This window comes from Molossus molossus, unplaced genomic scaffold (assembly GCF_014108415.1).
Source record: "Molossus molossus isolate mMolMol1 unplaced genomic scaffold, mMolMol1.p scaffold_m16_p_4, whole genome shotgun sequence".
Lineage (NCBI taxonomy): Eukaryota > Metazoa > Chordata > Mammalia > Chiroptera > Molossidae > Molossus > Molossus molossus.
The window spans coordinates 113647383-113666089 of NW_023425377.1; the positions used below are offsets into that span (position 1 = coordinate 113647383).

General features: G+C 42.0%; 1 protein-coding gene and 1 long non-coding RNA gene across 3 annotated transcripts in view; both read left to right on the forward strand.

Moving 5' to 3' along the window:
• The window catches only part of MAML3 (mastermind like transcriptional coactivator 3), a 390057-nt gene that overhangs the window by 116651 nt on the left and 254699 nt on the right, over positions 1-18707 (forward strand). The gene's annotated exons all lie outside the window — the stretch shown is intronic.
• LOC118615496 lies at positions 13219-15475 on the forward strand. 2 transcript variants are annotated; one of them, XR_004956437.1, is made up of 4 exons: positions 13219-13264; positions 14063-14184; positions 15189-15272; positions 15432-15475. It is a non-coding gene; the product is annotated as an uncharacterized LOC118615496 (long non-coding RNA). The 2 variants fall into 2 exon arrangements; XR_004956436.1 differs by lacking the exon at positions 13219-13264 and having other exon boundaries at positions 13910-14184.

Genomic DNA, 18707 nt, shown 5'->3' on the forward strand with positions numbered 1-18707 from the left:
CATTTTAATCTCCATGAGAACTTTTCCAGAATGTTTCGGATTGTTCTCTCACTTTCGTGATCGAGCATTTGGGGAGGAGATTTCGCAGCCTCCTTAGGTACACTGAACAGACTGGATGGGTTTCATCATATATATATATATTTTTTATCCTCACCCGAGGATATTTTTCCATTTTTTGTACAGATAGAGTGGGAGAGAGAGAGAGGAAGGGAGAGAGAGAGAGAGAAACATCGACGTGAAGGGACACATCGAGTGGCTGCCACCCGCACGACCAACCAGGGCCGGGGACAAACTGCAACCGAAGTACGTGCCCTTAGCGGGATCCGAACCCGGGTCTCTCCGGACCGCAGGCCGACGCTCTAACCGCTGAGCCAAACTGGCCAGGGCGGTTTCATCATATTTAACATGTGTCCTTCATCATAGAAGTCAGAACTTTCCCCCTTGATGTGACTGAAGCAGAACCAGGAGGTTAGACATTGCTTTTTCTTTAGTTACATCATGGAGTTCAGCTAACGACACACTGTGTGCAGATGATGTGTTGTAGAATTGCGATTTAAATATTTTTATGCCTATGGTTCTGTGTTTTACAGATTTAAGCAAGAGGTAGTTTGGCATATGATTAAGAACAGACACTGCTGCATCTCAGCTGTGCCACTGGCTTACAAGTGGTGTGTGACCTTGGCAAGTCACTGATCCTCACTGCACCTCAGTTTCCACATCTGTAAACTTGGAATAATAATAGCACCTGTCTTTTTTTTTTTATCCTCACCCGAGGACATTTTTCCATTCTTTGTTCAGGTAGAGTGGGAGGGAGAGAGAGGAACAGAGAGAGAGAGAGAGAGAAACATCGATGTGAAAGGAACACATCGAGTGGCTGCCACCCGCACGACCGACCAGGGCTGGGGACAAATTGCAACCGAGGTGCGTGCCCTTAGCGGGAACCAAACCCGGGTCTCTCTGGACCACAGGCCGACGCTCTAACCGCTGAGCCAAACCGGCCAGGGCATAGCACCTGTCTTATAGGGTTGTTGTCAAGATTAGTGCGCACGTGTACATTGCTTAGAATGCCAGTCATGTGCTAGACACTGACCTAAGTTTAGTCATCGCTGGTATGTCATTACTGTGTCCTTGAAATAAAAACAAGAAAGTAAAAAGCCCAGCCTCAACTTGTAGTTAGATCACCCTTAGTTTTCTCTAGACTGTTTTAAGGGAGAAAAACCATGTACATAAAAGTCAAGGTGAATAATTTTGTGAAACTGCATAAAAGCTATATTTTCGATATTAGGAACAATCCCCTGGATTGTGATACGTTTTCCCACAGAAGTTGAAATGTCAGGAGTAACAGCATTTCAACTGAAATCAGCTGAGAATCTAACCTAAGAATGTAGCCTAAAGAATCAGTTGTAAGAGGAGTCCGCTTCATTTCTCTGTTTTGGGTGAATAATGTTTATTACACTTGCATATTTAAATGAAAAAAGGACAAGAAAGTATTTTAAAAGCCATGTCTGAATGCCTGCAAATGTTTCAAAGAACAAATGTAAGCTTGTTTTAACAATTCTCTGCAAATTCCCTTCCTCCACTCATCCCCCTCCCAAAACAGCCTTTGCAATATTCGCGCCCAGCCTGGGCATAAAGGGCTGAATGTGAGGGTGTCAAAGAGCTCATTGTCCAGGCTGCTCCTGGTGAGGGGAGGTGCTGGAGGTGTGGGCTCAGCAGGGGAGCTCGCTGGTCTGCAGAGCCTCCCGGGCCTGGCTGCCATGCTGTTGGCCGTGCACGAAGCAGAGGAGTTGAAGATACTCCTAGAACCCTGTGGCTGGACAGAGTCTGGAACCATGACCTGGCCCAGCTCCCTCGGGAACCTGAAGTCCAGCGAAGTTCAGCGACTTAAGTCACACAGGAAGGAAAGATGGTATCTCTGTTTGCTCTCCTCCTGGTCCAGAGTTCTTACTTACCTCCATTCTGCACAAAGGTGTTAATAGGGGCAAAGTTGCAAGGATTATATGGCTAAAAGGTTTGGGACGTACTGGGTTTCGTATGTTTTACAGGTGTCTTTCCTGAAGGACTTCTCAGAGCCTTCCGTGGCTTAAACGGGGTTATCATGCAGCATTTCTCAGATTTATTGGGCCAGGGAACCCCTTTTTTTCGTTGAATATGCTTTGAGTAAAAGCTACCATGTGCAGTCCTTTACTTAAATAGTGCACAGGAGACAAGAACTAAGGGGAAACTAATGGCATACGCTCATAATATTTATAATAGCCATCTTGACCTGTGTTTGAACTAGGGTCATACATTCTTCTATTGAGTTAGCAGTGGCAGATGGAGACGGGCAGCGAAAGGTAAAAATTGATTAAACTACTTATTTAGTGGGCCAAGCCAAAAAGAAATGGGCATGTTTTATTGTCTATTCTCAGTTCCTTGAACTGTATAAAGAAGAGATGACTTTCTCTGGCCCACACAAATTTTGCTATTTCTAGATCCAAGTTAATTCATTGTTCTTTGCCAGGCATCTTATTGATCTTCTGTGTTATTAATATTCACTTTTGGCTGCCAGATTAGCTCTAATGAACCATTTACGTTTATTTTTAGCACACGGAGAAAGTTGGGGTGTTCTCTCCAGGCTGCGTGTGCTGTGCAGGGATTGTGTCTAAAGGGATCTGAAGTGTCTCCTTCCTTTTTCCAGCTTCCCCTACTTTACCTTGACCCTGAATGGAGTAAAGGCGGACCCCAGTTTATGAATAGGCTGGCTGTTCCAATAGTGTTTGGGGGGACTCAGAATTTATGTCCCCATAAAAACAATGTTCCTAGGCTAGCCCAGCGAAAAATAATCTAATGCATCACGATTAAAAATGCACATTTACAGTAAAAAGAAGCAGTTTTATTTCCAACACCATGAAATATATCTACCAACTTTTTAAGCAGGCATCCCTGTCTCCAGCTCAGACCTATTTGCCAGCATCGGGTACTTGTTTGGGGTCCCCCCAGGGCGATGGAGACAGCACCATGTAGGGTTAGACCAAGGCCTCTGGAGCCAGACTGCTGAGATCCGTGCTCCATCTCTGCCACTTACCTGGGTCCCTAGTCGGCTGCCTCACGTCTTTGTGACCCAGTTTTCACATCTTTAAAATGGGAGTTTATAATGGTATGTATCTCATAAAGTATCCAGCACATAGAAACGTGCTGAATAAGTGTTTATTATCATGATGATGGTGCCAGTGTTAGAGGTGAATCTGACAGGAGCGGTGGGGTGGAGGACAGGGCTCAGGCCAAACTAAATTAGTTAGAAATATTGGGATCAGTGACACTAGGAAGTAGGGGTGTGTGTGGGTGTGTGTGTGTGAGAGTGAGGGGGTGGGAGGTATGATTTTAGGAAAGTTAAACTGACCACAGAAAGGAAAGAAGGAAGAAGATGCTCAATGTAGAAGGGACCTGGAGTAGCTTTAGGAAGGGAAGAATCAGAGAGGGAAGAGTCATTTTTTTTAAGGAGGAAAAAATAGGAAGTAAGGAATGTAAGTAGATTATTTGCCTTTTCTCAGTTTTGAGATGAAGTCTAATTCCTTAGCTGCTTTGAACCTCAGTTTTCTCATTTTATAAACTGGGAATCATAGTATGAACCTTGCCAGGTTGAATGGAGATTAGAATATTGTATCTGAAATGCCTGGTATGCATGGCACCCTCAATACAGGGTGGCAATTTTTATCAAAGGTTATGTTGCTAAAGAACTTCCAGCAAATCACTTTTTTCCACCACCACCCTATTAATCTCTTTTGCATAAATAAGCCACGCTCACTTTTGAAAAGTAGAAAGCTTGCCTGGCCAGTGTGGCTCAGTGGTTGAGCATCGACCCACGCGCCAGTTCGATTCCCGGTCAGGGCACGTGCCCAGGTTGTGGGCTAGATCCCCAGTGGGGGGCATGCAGGAGGCGGCCAGTCCATGTTCTCTCTCATCAGTGTTTCCATGTCTCTCTCCCTGTCCCTTCCTCTCTTTCTAAAAATCAAGAAAGGAAAAAAAATTGAAAAAGAAATGTATGAAGTTAAGAAGAGTTAAGTATCTCATCCAAGATCAGACAGCTACAAAACGGTTAAATTGGCATCCGGAGTTTGCAAGTGTAACTCCAAAGCCCTTGCTGTCAACAACACTGGGCATATGCAAATCCCAGTGGCAACAGTGTTGTTTTGTGTTTTAAGGCAGTACCGGTACCGGTACCAGCAGAAGTGAACCGCCTCTGTTCTCCTTGCTGCCTGTTCTCATCTCCAGGTGACAGGACTTTAGACAGGGAAAGGTGGCCTCCCCTTGGCCCTCTCTGCATGGATCTTACCCAGAAAACGTGGGTTCAGCCCGTTTGTCTCCCTGGCAGGTCCCTGCAGCTCTCTGAGGACAGAATTTGCCTTGTCACCTGACCCAAGCCTAAACTTTGATAAATTTATGGGAGTGAGCCAATGTTCACAGAAAAGCTGACTCTAGTGAAAGATTGTTTTCCCTCCAAGTCAATTTTGTATTTATATTCAATCTCTTTGGCAAGGTGTTTGGTCTCCTCTTTGCAAGTTCCACGATTTCGCTGTCCACCAGTGGTGACAGGCGTTGTCATAAAACCCTTCACCCCTTTGTGCTCAAGTAAAATTGTCAGCTTTCTTCCCCCCTCAGAAACAGACCCTCACCCCCTCTGCCATGGCTGTCCCGTACAAGAGCCCAAACATGCTCACCCCGAACAGAGTTCAGTGCCAAGCTCATTTCTTCTCTCTTTATTCTGTGAAATATTTATACACCATTGACTCAATACCAAACTCTTTGAAGCCATTGTAAGCAAAGCCGGAAACATGTGCTTGATGAGACACCCCGAGTTTAGCAAGCACCTGAGCTGGCCAACTGCACAGGTAAAGTCAGCCGGGAGCAAGCTCTCACAGTACAATTAGTTCACGTGTCACTGGAAAGGATATGTTAAACATAACTCCTGTTTTCTTCTCTCCTTTTTTTTTTTCCACGTCTTTTTCCCACCCCCACCCAGAGAAAGATAAGGCTGGTGTGTGCATGGGGGCATTTACATGGGCATGTCTGTCCTGGAGAAATATGACAGCAACTGAGATAGCACAGGCCTTGTTAATGCTTAACACTGAATCAACAGGGCAGGTAATGACCATTGTTAATACTTCCCAACACTGTGCAGCAACACGGCTGACAGAGGTCAGGAGGGGGAAATAGTGCTGCTGTTTGCAGTGGGAAGAACCTTCTGAAACGAGACAGGAGGAGACAAGGGCAGGCACACATCCGGGGTCTGTCTCAAGGCCGTTGTCCCGGGACTGTCGCCCAGCCCTCTCAGAACTGGTGTTGAAAGGTTTGCAGCCTCAAAACTGAGAAAGATGGAAACTTAGTGATAGACTTTAGTACCAGGAAGTCCCTACTTTATAGTGGCCAGGCCTTTTACTATTTCTCCAGGAAAATGAAGCAGTCAGATTAACCTTCCTAAATATTATATTACTGGTAGCTTTTTATGCCATCTTCACTCTGAACACCAACTACCTGTTGCTCACTGAAGCTACGCGATGTATCTATTCAGGGACCTTGTGGAAAAGGACTTTGCTACTTCCAAGAGGAGCTCTCAGGAGACACCTGTTAGATTAGGTGTGGTTCGAGAAAGGCGTTGAAGCTTCTCGATTGTAGAGCAGGAGAAAGTTGAAGCTCTGAAATAGAGTTGGAGCATCTCCAGGGAGCTTCCTTGTGCTACCAGGCTGTTTTCCATATCAGCTATATTATTTTGCCTTCCCACCAGCAATGTGTGAACTGGGTAGTTTCCCTGTATCTTTACTAGTTGTGTTTTGAGAATTCTTTATGTATTCTACATACAAGTTCTTTGTCCGATAGGTGGTTTGCACATTTTTCTTCGAATCTGCAATTTTTCCTTTCATCCTCTTAAGGGAGTCTTTCATAAAATAAAAGCTTTTAATTTTGGTGAAGTTCAACTTACCAATTTTCCCTTCACTCTTAGTGCTTTTGGTGTCAAGTTTAGGAACTCTTAAACTAGCTCTAGATTCCAAATATTTTTCTCTTATTTTTTTCTAAGATTTTGTTTTTATAGTTTTACATTTACAGTTAAGTCAAACCATTTTGAGTTAAGTTTTGTATACGGTCTGAGGTTTATAAAAAAAAAAAAGTTTTTATAAAGGAGTATGCTCCGCCCCCCCCCCCCCATAATTGCTTTTGCACCTTTGTAAAAAATTATTTGAATATATTGTGTTGTGTGGATCTATTTCTGAGTCCTCTATTCTATTCCAGTGATCTAACATCTATCTCTTTACTAGCATTACAATCTTGATTACTGTAGCAGTATAATAAGTCTTAATGTCAGATAGACTGATTCCTTCCATTTTATTCCTTTTCAAAATTGTTTTAGTTATTGTAGTTTCTTTACATTCTCTAATTTTAGAATATTCTTGTCTTTATATACAAAAATTTTGCTGAGATTTTGATAGTAATTGCATTAAACTTGTCTATCAGTTTGAGGAAATTGACATTTTTGCTTTGTTCAGTGTTCCAGTCCATGAATTCAGTATGCCTCTCCACTTATTTAGAATTTCATTGATTTCATTCATTGTATTTTTTAATTTTCAGCAATAAGTCCTGTACTTGTTTTGTCTAATTTACACCAATTTAATTTGCTTAGTGGTTATAAATGGCATTGTATTTTAAATTTTGGTTCCCACACTTATTGCTAGTATGTATAAATATAATTGTATTTTTGTCTGTTCATCTTGTACCTTGCTATCTTGTTGGACTCACTTACTAGTTCCAAGAGGATTATTTAAAATTTCTTCGGATATTCTACATAGATAACCATGTCATCTGCAGATAGGAATAAACCCTTTCTCATCTAAATACCTTTAATTTTTTTTTTCCTGCCTTGTTGCCCTGGCTAGTACTTCTAATATTTTGTTGAATAATACTGGTGAGAGCAGATATCCTTGCCTTGTTTCTGATCTTAGGGGGAAAGCATTCCGTCTTACAGCATTAAATATACAGGGTTTTAAAACATGCTTTATCAACTTAAAGAAAATTTTCTCTATTCCTAAGAACAAAGAATTTGAAAGAGTAAAGAGGTTTGGATATTATAAACATTACTGGTTATTATTCTTAAGTTCTATAATAATTTCTTACACTAATCTTCTTGCTAGTTAAATATATCTTTAAGACTTGTGCAAAACAGGGCAAGCTAGTATGTTAGACATCCTTTTGCCATTTCATAAGATATTTTAAATTTCATTTCTTCTTGCTTTTTGTAGTTGACTTTGATTCCTTTATTTTTCTGTTTTGTTTAAATTCATCAATAGACAATACCACTGTATCATAATTGTTCAATGGAAGCCTTTGAATTCATACTTTAAAATAATATTTTTATAATGAGTATATAAAAATATTTCAAAAAGCTATCTGAAAATTAGTTTCAGTTATAATTCCAAATTAATCTTCATTTGATTTATACTTGCCTACTTTTTACTCCGAATTTTATTTTAGAATGTGCAGCTTTAGTTTCTTCTATAAAATTAAATATTGCCAGACCTACTTACTAATATGTCTGTTTCTTCAAGGCAGGCTATGAACATAGAACAAATATATCTTCAAATTATTTTAAAAAAACAGCAGCAATGCCCTGGCCGGTTTGGCGCAGCAGTTGGAGCGGCGGCCTGCGGTACTGAGAGACCCTGGTTCGGTTCCTGCTAAGGGCACGTACCTCGGTTGCAGTTTGTCCCCGGCCCTGGTTGGTCGTGCGGGTGGCAGCCACTCGATGTGTCCCTTCACATCGATGTTTCTCTCTCTCTCTCTTCCTCTCTCTCCCTCCCGCTCTATCTGAACAAAAAATGGAAAAATGTCCTCGGGTAAGGATAAAAAAAACACACAAAAAAACAGCAGCAACAAAAAGTTAATTCATATACATTATAGGGTAACCCATCATGTGACTCAACAATATAGAATTTCTTGTCATTACATATTCTTCTATATCATCATCTAGACTCTAAGCACAATAAGGGCAGGTATCATTTCTTTATTTGTTTCATACAAATAAGACATTCTGTAAATATTTATTGAATGGCAATCATTTCTGATGGCTGTGTAGTATTCCATTGTTTGTGTGCATCATCATTTATTTAAGCAGTTCCCTATTGTTGGGTATTTAGGCTGTTCTTAGTTTTTATAATGATAGATGGATAGCTAAATTTTGTATTCCCCTCCTGCTTTGATGAGTCACCTCATTTCAAATTATGTCTGCATTAGACTTTTGAACATCCCTATATTTTAATTCTTTATAGTGCCTTGTCATTTAAATTACTCCACTCTCTGGTTTTTTGGTTGGATGTGTACGTCAGGCTGCTTGACAGATGAGCATATGACATTACTTTACTGTTCTATAGTATTGGGAAGTTGAAACAGTATTTGATGGGGAGCCCTTTAGAAGAATTGAGAAAGAGGTTGACCAGGAAATATTTAAAAGCTATAACTAAAATTTATAACACTAATTTAGCAGAAGATCATGGAAAGGTGGTTCCAAATTGTGTAGCTTCTGGATTGCCGCTCCCGCAGAGATTGGCTTTGCCCATACAAATGAAGGAAGCTCATCACATCCTGGAGTGTTTTCAGAACAGTTGCAGGTGACGTGGGATCTACACAACATTCCTATCCGAGGAGGCAGGAGTCCCAGCACCATTGTTAACATACATTTACTGACTATCTATGATGGTCAAGAAAAGGTCTCTTTTGGGGGTTGTGGAGGGGCATGTAGATACCAAAAATATGGTGCTTGCCCTCAAATAAATTGTACTGGAGGTGGGAAGTGTGGCGGAAGCCCTGTGACATTGTAGGAAGAACTCAGGCTCTAGAATTAGATACAGCTGGGTTCAAACCACGCTCTTCCTGGATGGATGGCTTTGAGCAAGTTATCTGATTTCAATAAACCTGAGGTTATTCATCTGGAAAGTGGAAATGAAGATAATATCTAAGGCTATTTTGAAAAATAAGTGGAAAAATGCATATGCGACTCAAAAAACAGGGCTTGGCATGAGGTAGGTGTACATTTTTTTTTTAAGAAAGGAAAGTGGCCCAAAAGACTGTATGGCATTGTGTCAGCGATAATACAGGGTTTCAGAGGACAGAGAGATCACTTATCACTCGTGAAGATTAGGGAAGATGTCACAGAAAAGAAAGTAGTCTTAAAGGACAGTTGGAATTGTAGGTGGCTGAGAAACAGAGTCAGGAGGGTGTTCTAGAGGACAGAGTGATGTGTTCATGGGGCTGTAGGTAGACCAGGTGGCAAGGGTGAAGACAGATGGAACGATGTGGGTTCTCCCTGGCAAGCTAAGCATTTGGCTCTTTGAATATTTGTTGAACAGTTTCTAGTGGAAGGGTAAGGGGAAAACGATTTTCTGTTAGTCAACTTAGTATACCTTTCTTCATGTTTCTCTCTGTTCAAAGGAAGGTGTCCGTGGCACGCTTTGAATGTAACGTGACATTTTAACATATTTAGACTCGTCTTTCAGTTTATAATTTTTTATAGCATGTGATTGGATGCAGTCAGTCACACTCGCCATGGCTAGAGGTAATTTACATGGATACGGTCACATGATCTCTTGGCGTAGGGCATTGTTTGCATTGATGGGAGCGGGTCTGGTTTACATTTCACTAGTGAGTGAGGAGTTTGAGGTCGAAGCCTCAGTTAACTGGCATGGTGTTTCTAATGTATCAGTGGTGTTCTGGTGCCCCGTATGGGATGGTGCCAGGGCAGCTGTCTCATTGGGTGTCTACATAATTGACACTGAGGATGAAGGTGTGGAGTAGAATGTAGAGCTCAAAAGGCAGGTTAGAGCCAGATCCAAGGAAACTTACTCACTAGTGAAAAAGGTATGGATTTTATTTGGTAGGCAAAGAGGTCTCTTGGCAAACCATGAAACAAGTGCCAGTGTGGGATTTAGGAACATTGATTAGGTGCTGAAGTGCATGAGAAAACGAAGGCAGGAAGCTCCCTTGGTGGTGACGTTGGGAATACAGGTGTGAGGCTGTAAGTTCTGTCTTTGGATGGGAGTGAAGTAGGTGGGAGGAAACAGAGCTACAGGCAACGTGAAGAAGGAACTGGGAGACTAGATGGCTGAATAGACAGAAAGCTGGGGGTGTGGGAGGCCGGGAAGAGGGAGTGAACCAAGACAACTGAGATCTTAAATCACATTGACCTTCTAGGCATGTCTGTCGGCACAGCCTCTAACACTCACAGTGTGTGTCTTCTTGCAAATACAATATAATTGGTTGGCATATATCATGGAAACGAAAGCTTAGATTTCAGATGCAAAACTTGTTTTTTAATCTAAACCGCACTCGTTCTTTTATCTCCTTTTCCTCATTGAATTAGCTCCCAAGAGAAAATTGTTGGGTTGCCAAACTTACGAGATTTCCCTGTTTTTCAAAACTTTCTGTTTTAAGGCCCTTTCCTTTCAAGAAAATTATTCTGATGGAAGATGTCTTAATAGGGAAGTGCTTAAAACATCTGTAGGCTTTAGAAAATGTGTTACTTCTCTAATGTATGTAAAAATTAATTTCGACATACTAATTCAGAACTTTTGATAATTTAGGCAGGGACAAAATTCCATTATAATTCTCCATGAAAATGAGTTTGCTCCCTTTTCTCCTTTTTTCCGAGGGTGGAATGTTTGAGGTGGGTTGAATAAGACAATAAATTGTTTATAGCACTTTGGAAAAGTGATTAATATGCTAATTAAAACATGTTCTCTACATATACAGAAACCTGCCAATCTACAAATTGACAGAGGTTAGACGTATATAGCCAAACCAAGAAACAAATAACCTACTTGGAATAAAAACAATGCATACTCTTGCTGTTTTATAAACAGATTCAAGTGTTTAGGGCTGTTTCCTCTCTATTGTTTAATTGGATCATTATTTCACTTATTTCCCTTATTTCAAATTAGAAATAGCTTCATATTTTTATCAAGTGCACCCCACCTTTCAAGATATTCTGACACTTCTGTTTCGACCGAATCTAAAGGCGTTTTTTTTAGATGAGCAGATCTTATGAAACTGGTAGATGCGTGAATATACTCAACAAATGTATTCAGGTAGATACCTTAAAGGCTTATGCTTGGCAACACGTATTTTACTGACTTGGTTCTAGTTAGTAATGTGCTTGAAAACAAACACCATTTCTTTAAATAAAAAATTTTAATTCGAATTTTTAAATGGTTCAGACTGATCCTTCTCCTACAAACAGAATGAATTAAAGAGCAAGTATGTTTCCAAATCTTAGCGATTGTAAATAGCGCTAATGAACGTAGGGGTGCATGTATTCTTTCTGATTGATGTTTCATGTTTCTTAGGATATATTTCAAGAAGTGGAATCACTGGGTCAAATGGCAGTTCCAGTTTTAATTTTTTGAGTTAACACCATAGTGTTTTCCATAGTGGCTGCACCAGTCTGCATTCCCACCAGCAGTGTACTAGAGTCCCCTTTTCTCCACACCCTCGCCAACACTTGTTGTTTGATGATTTGTTGATGGCGGCCATTCTGACAGGTGTGAGGTGATACCTCATTGTTGTTTTAATTTGTATTTCTCTGATGATTGAGGCTGTTGAGCATTTTTTCATATGTCTCCTGGTCATTTGTATGCCCTGTTTGGAAAAGTGTCTATTCAGGTCCTCTGTCCATTTTGTAATCCTCACATGAGGACCGTTTTTTGTTTTGTTTTGTTTTGTTTTGTTTTTTTGCATTTATCTTCAGAGTGGGAGAAAGAAGGAGAGAAACATCTATGTGAGAGAGACACATCCAGTGGTTGCCACCCACACGACCCCAACCGGGGCCGGGGACAAACTGCAACCGAAGTACATGTCCTTAGTGGGAACTGAACCTGGGCCTCTCTGGTCCATGGGCCGATGCTCTAACTGCTGAGCCAAACCGGCCAGGGCCTCTATCCATTTTTTAATTGGATTGTTTGTCTTCCTTTTGTTGAGCTGTGTGAGTACTTTATATATTTTGGATGTTAACCCCTTATCTGATGTGTCCATCAGTAGATGAGTGAATAAAAAAAATTGTGGTTCATTTACACAATGGAGTACTATGCAGCTGTAAGAAAGAAAGATCTCTTACCCTTTGAGACAACATGGAGGGATCTGAAGAGTATTATGCTGAGTGAAATAAGCCACTCAGATAAAGACAAGTACCACATAATCTCACTTATTTATGGTATATCATGAACAACATAAGCTGACGATCAAAACAGATCCAGAGACATGGAAGTAGGGAACAGACGGACAGACTTCAGAGGGAAGGGGCTTGGGGGTGGGGGGATGGAAAGAGATAAACCAAAGAACTTACTTGCATATATGTACAGTATAACCAGTGGACACAGACAATAATATGGGGAAGGCAGGAGGTGGATGGGAGTGGGGAAGAGGGGCCAATGGGGAAAAAAGGGGGAAACAATTGTAATAATCTCAACAATAAAGATAAATTAAATAAAAAAATACAGAGCAAGTATGACTATATTATCAAAAGTATGCATTTACGTATTCACTTTGAACAAATGCAAACATTAAAAAAACACTTCTACCATATGGTGCGCGTGTACACGCACGCGTATACACACACACATACACACACACACATTTGTCAGAATATCTGATTTTAATTTGTTCCTTCTGCTGAATGCCAGTTATTCCATTTAGAATCGAGTGAAATGGCTCTCTTTTAGAAAGGTCTGGAACTAACATCTAAACAGAGGCCTCATATTTATAGCTAACATCAATGATTTTTTTCAAGGCGGAACATGGAGAATAAAGAATGACGTTTCTCCCATGCTCCTTCTTTTCATCTAGTTACTCTATGCCATTTTCATTCATGTGAGGGTCAGGTTACCTTTTGCACTGGGAAACAAAATGTTTAGAATATGGAAGAACCCAATAAAAGCATTGCCTGTTTCCACACCATCTTAGTTGCAAACAATTTCTCTGGATAAGCAAAAGGTTATTGATTTTCCGTACCATCTAGCCATTGCTGAACATATGGTAAGCCCAGCTTTGGGGTGTGGAAATAATGGTAGTACACTACGATACATCCTATCTCAAATGAGTTTGGTTTAAACTGATAACATTCCTGTGATTCCAGCTACCGTCCTGAGTACTCAATTCGTGTTTGGAGAATGAAATAAATGACCAGCTTTTGTGCCTGGATGACTGAGAACAGTTTCTTTGACTTCACAAAGGAGAACTTCTCAGTGAAGTAATGTTTAAAATCTGTTACTGTAATTATAATAATTATTACATGTTAGAGTTGATTAGGAGAATTGTCTAATGTAAAAATTCTTAAACATTGTTTACCTTGTTTAATTGAAGACAAAACATGTCATAGGAAAACACCTTGCTCAGCAGAGTGAGAGACCAAGGAACTGGGAGAACCAATTCTGCACTGAACTGTGACACAGACTAGGGGAGGTGGGGCTGAGGGGAGGGTTGTCCTACAGAAAAGGTAAGACACCTCATGACACAGACAAGGCCATGGGAGCCTGGCCGGTGTTGGTTTCTGACTTCATCCCCTTGCTGTGTCTTCCTGGCAATTCCCAGTTAGTGACCCACATTTGAGTAACCAAATGCATGGAACATGCTAACAGCAGACCCAGGTGATGTTTTGTCTCCACGTTCGCCGTACCAGACCTGAGCGGGTAGATGGCTCTGTCTGGAAGGGGTGTCAGTATGGACGACACAGGGTGGGGCAAAGGTGGGTTTATAGTTGTTCGCTTGGAAAACAATACAGTCAGTAATAAATAATAATACAAGAATACACTCTGGGTTTCACATACAACTGTACACCTTCTTCTGCCCTACCCTGGATTTGGGGTATCTATCATGGTATTATAGTAAGAACTCAGACTCACAGGAATAACTGTGCCACCAAGTCAGAGTTTGAAAGGTACTGGAATTTTAAGGAAAGATGACCCTATTTGATAATCAAAGAACTCAAGAGTAAGCCAAATATGGAAATTAGAATTTGTGAACAATTTCCCGGTCTCTTTCCTTTCAGATCAGTTGGTAAGAGTGTTTGCCATGGTGAAAAGATGTACAGGTGGATTTATATCCCTGCGAAGGCTGACAGGTGGGGGCCGATGAAATGTCTGTTCTATTGCAGAGCCAATTGAGTATCAGGTTAGTGGTGTGTGTGTATAAAGGTTGTTTACAGATAAAGAGTCATCTCTTTTTTCCATTCTCATAAATTGTATTTATTTATTAGAGTAAGGCACTTTCAGATTATCTGACAGACGAACTAGGTATATTCGGTATCTGAAAATCAATTTAAAGGCAGGCATTTAACTTGTGAGGGAACAAAAGAATGTTTTGTCGTTTGCCTTTGCATCTCTTATCTGCCCATACTTTCTCTCCATGGCTCCTTCAGGGACCAGTGTCATGAGGGGATGATCGCTGGCAGACTGTGTCCCTAATAAACCTATTTTATTTGAAAAAAATTATTGTTTGGTCCTCACCATGTGATAGAATTCTGAAAGGTCAGCAGCCTGTAAGTACCGCACAAAAACATTTGAAAAACACTCTAACTCTGGGACAGGCCTAGAGTACACATCACAAGTATTCATTGTAGGCATCGTGTTCATGGTTTCTCGGCAGCGCGGATTGGCTCCACAGCACCCAGCCACGCTGCCTCTTGTTGATGAAAAATTCTCTTTGACAGCAGGGCCAGGAAATGGCTGAGTTACAGGCGTGACGTGGCCTCAAGGGCCATGTCCTTACAAAGGCAGGTCTTGCCGAGGTTTTGTCAGAGAGCAGGTTTGCTGGGTGGAAGCTGGTGGCTTGTGCAGGGAGGGCTGGGAGAGGCACAGGGGGACAGTCTGGAGCCTGGGGAAACTTGGGGTTTCCCCCGCTTTCTCGCTGAGCTGTTCACGGCAGAGAGCGGCTGGCCTGGTCCCGAGGCCGGCCCGGACCAATGGCTTCAGGACATACCCGCTTCTCCCTTCTGTTCCAGACAGCTGACTTTAAATGGGTGAGAAGTCAAAAATAATAGATGCAGGAACCCCTTTTCAATTGTGATTTGTTTTCTCTCTTTGTGTCTAGCCCACCCCGGCCCCAGATGTAATGAAATTCGGAAACATTTTCTGGCCTCCCCAAGCTCATTTTCTGTACCCTTATTATTATTTCAGCTACTAGGAAATGACAGAGGGAAGAATCCCAGGAAATGAAGCTGCAGTGATTAAGATTTCTAAGAAGAACCAGCCTTGTTCCAGGTTTCTTTAGGATTTTCTGCTCTTTAAATGAGTCTAGAAAATTTCCCTCACGCTGATAATAGATTTTTAGCTCCTGTGAGGTCATTTCACCATTTATCACATACTCATTTTTTTTCCCCGAAAATCTTTTAAATCTTACTTTTACTTCTCTTTCTGCAGCGGTTAGTATGATCTTCAGTGTCGATTTATGAACAAAGCTATTCAAACAAAATGTCGGTAAGAGATCCTTATATGTTTCCTTCATATATCATTTGCCCCAGCAACATACAGGGACACATTCTATGTTATAGGATATGTAGGCTTTTCAAAATAATTACCCACCTCCGTCCCATTTTACCACCAGCATTATGAAGCTTTTTATATCTTGGGTATAACCCAGTTTATATGCGCTTATGTGTAGCACCTACTTCAAGGGGTCGTTGGGAGGATTAAGTGACTTCATCTAGGCAAAGCACCGGGAATAGTGCCTGGGAAGGGTGAGCTCTATGTGAGTTTTGCTGCCATTATCACTCGCTGGTTTACTGTTTTAATTTGATAGAAGAATACAGAATATCAGTTTCGATTCATACTCAGCTATGGTTGGATGCAACGTTGGCCCAGCAATTGTCCGCCCCTTAGAGTTTAACAGAACTACTTCAGTTGAACAAGAGGACAGGCCAACCACCTTTTTTTATACTTTGCTCCGGGGTCTTGAAATGTTCCCTAATTTACTTCTTGTTCACTGTAATACCAACCAAGAGAAGGGAGGGTATGGGTCCCTCCTCCCTCCACTCACCTTCTTCCTGTGGTCACCTTAGAGGGGAAGAGACAGAGGAGTTTGTCCTGATAAAAAATAAGACTGAGCGTATTCTATAAAGTTCACTTAAATTTGCAAAAGCCCTGCATAACACGTGATCTTAAATGGCAGGTTGTATGCAAAAGACCACTGACATTCAAGGACAGAAGACTAAATAGTGACTGTTTACCCACCAAGCACTTTAAAACTGACCTGTTTCCCACACGGTGTCTTGAGGTTGAATTATGTCCCAGCAGTATCATCTTTAACACTGTTGGGAAAGATGATTTGAGAGAGATCAGATTTCATCAGGTGATTGACAAGACTAACTCCCTCCTACAGTGTATAAAACAATTAAACATTAAATACATTTTGCTGCAGAGTTTCACTCACACGTTCAGATTAAAACATTTTTTGTCAATGACCTTTGCAATGGTAGTGTGTCTCCCTTGAATGTTTATGGCACTCACTACCAAAATTCATCCTGAGGACATATGTTTTTCTGTTCTCTCTTTCTGGTCTCCTCTGGAGAGAATGGAGGGCATTTCCCAGCTAGATCTGCATTTTTTCAGTTAGAAAAGATGTTAAGCCCAGCCGTTGTGGCTCAGTGGATTGAGTATTCTCCCATGGACTGAGAGGTCCCAGTTTGATTTTCCTAGTCAGGGCACATGCCTGGGTTGTGGGCTCGCTCCCCAGTAGGGGGCGTGGAAGAGGTAGCTGATTGATGTTTCTCTCTCACACTGATGTTTCTATCTTTCTCTCCCTTCCTCTCTCTCTAAAAAGTCAATAAAAACATATTTTTTAAAAAAAAAAAGAAAAGCTTTTTCATTTGTTGTCTGATGGCACTGAAATATTTTCTCCAATCTGCCCTTATTGAAAAGAGCAGAGCCTATCCCTGTCACCGTGGGTACCTGGAGTTAGGAAGTGAGTGCTTTGTTTGTAAACAGACAGTGGTTCTGAGAATCCCTGGTCCTGCTGTGATCATGTCTCCAACATCCTCGTGGGACTGCTTAGCAGGTGCCTGTTCTGAGTTGATTTTCCGCCCCGATGTTTTCTAGGTTAAGGAAGATTTTACACACATTCCTTGTGAAATCCCGTCATCTTCTGTCCAGGATGACTAGGCGTCATGAGTGAACTAATCCATGCTGTATCTTTTTGGGGGCAAGTGGAGAGGTGAAATGTCAAAAAGTCCACCCCCTTGTGTTGTCTTATCACTCAAGCTAAACAGGACAAAGGGTGGTGATACCATCAGGCTAATCGATGGACACTGTTAAAAGCCCCCTGTCTCTCAACCCCCATCCCACTTCCTTCCAAAATCTTTCTACTTGTTTTTTCAAACAAGCTCAGCTTTGAACTACTTTGCTGAACTTCTTTTTTTTTCCTCTTATTTTATTTGATTTCGCAAGACAGTCTAAACTCTTTCAGAGACCAAAATCATTGTTCTGTGGATAGTTGAAAATGCAGCTATATCTGGGGAAGGTGGCAGTGGGGAGGTGTTATTTCTTATTTTTTTAAAAAACCCGCAAACCTAATTAAAATGGCAGAAATCCTTTTAGCCAGGAAGTGAGCAGCTGCTGGAGCAGACCGGTCAGCCGGTGGAGAGGGTGCGGGTTTGGGGAGGGAGCTGCGGGGGCCTCCCCGCCTCACTCAGTCCCTGTCCTCTGAGCCTGCATTGTCTCCCAGTCACTTGGTGTTCTTTGTGTGCGGTGGGTGGCTCCTGTCACCCGCTCCTAGTCAGTCTCACCCAGCCTCATTTATCCCATTTTCTTTCTTTCTCTCCCCACTCTTCCCTCCGCCCCCAGGTCTGTTCTTCTCTTACTGGTTTTATGATTCCAGTGATTATAGAGAGCATTTTGGTAAAGTAAATGCTCAAAAGATACAGTTTCTAATGAGCTTCAAAGAAATGAAGAAACGAGCTATGATGCCTCTAACCTGGGCAGTGTGCCTGTGTGGATTTGGGAGTGCTCTGTTCTTAGTGTAACTGCTTCTGGGGATGAGGGTGATCTGGAGGGGGCCCTGAACGGGACGTGGTGCCAGCCCTTAAGGAGCACCTCAACAATAAATGAACTGGGCTGCTGAGTAGCCCCCTCCCCCAATATTCTGAGACAACTGTCAGTGCACCCTGGCTTCTGTGCCATTGTTAACAAGAAGCGAAATGCAACAACAAATGCCTTGTGAATTTCAATAGCCAGGTAGGACGTTCAGAAAGGCTTCGGAGATAAACACGCTAATCCGCCTTCGGTCTTACATGAAGCACTAATGGCTTGGTGGCGCTCTGCTCTGAAGAGCCCATTTGCCGGCTCCCCTCCTCGGCTGCCCATTACCTGGAGCTTCCAGTGCATTTTAAGTGATTCTCTTGACTGTTCGGAGGAGAGCAGCTATGAGAGAGAGGCTGGTTGATAAGCTCTCAGAGCCATTTGTAATTTATACAAAAACTTTCCTTGGGGGGACCTTGAAGTACTTCGCACACGATGTCTTTAGGCTGGGACAGACTCATTCCAGGAGCCACGCCCTTCCTGTTCCTGACATGGACACTGAGCCCAGAGATGCCTCCGGATGTTGCCTAGGGCGCTCGGCCAGTGTGGCCACGCTGGGACCTCGACCCGGTGCTCTTTCAAGAATCCTTCAGGGACACACCTTAGGAGCTCAGTCCCCTCTGA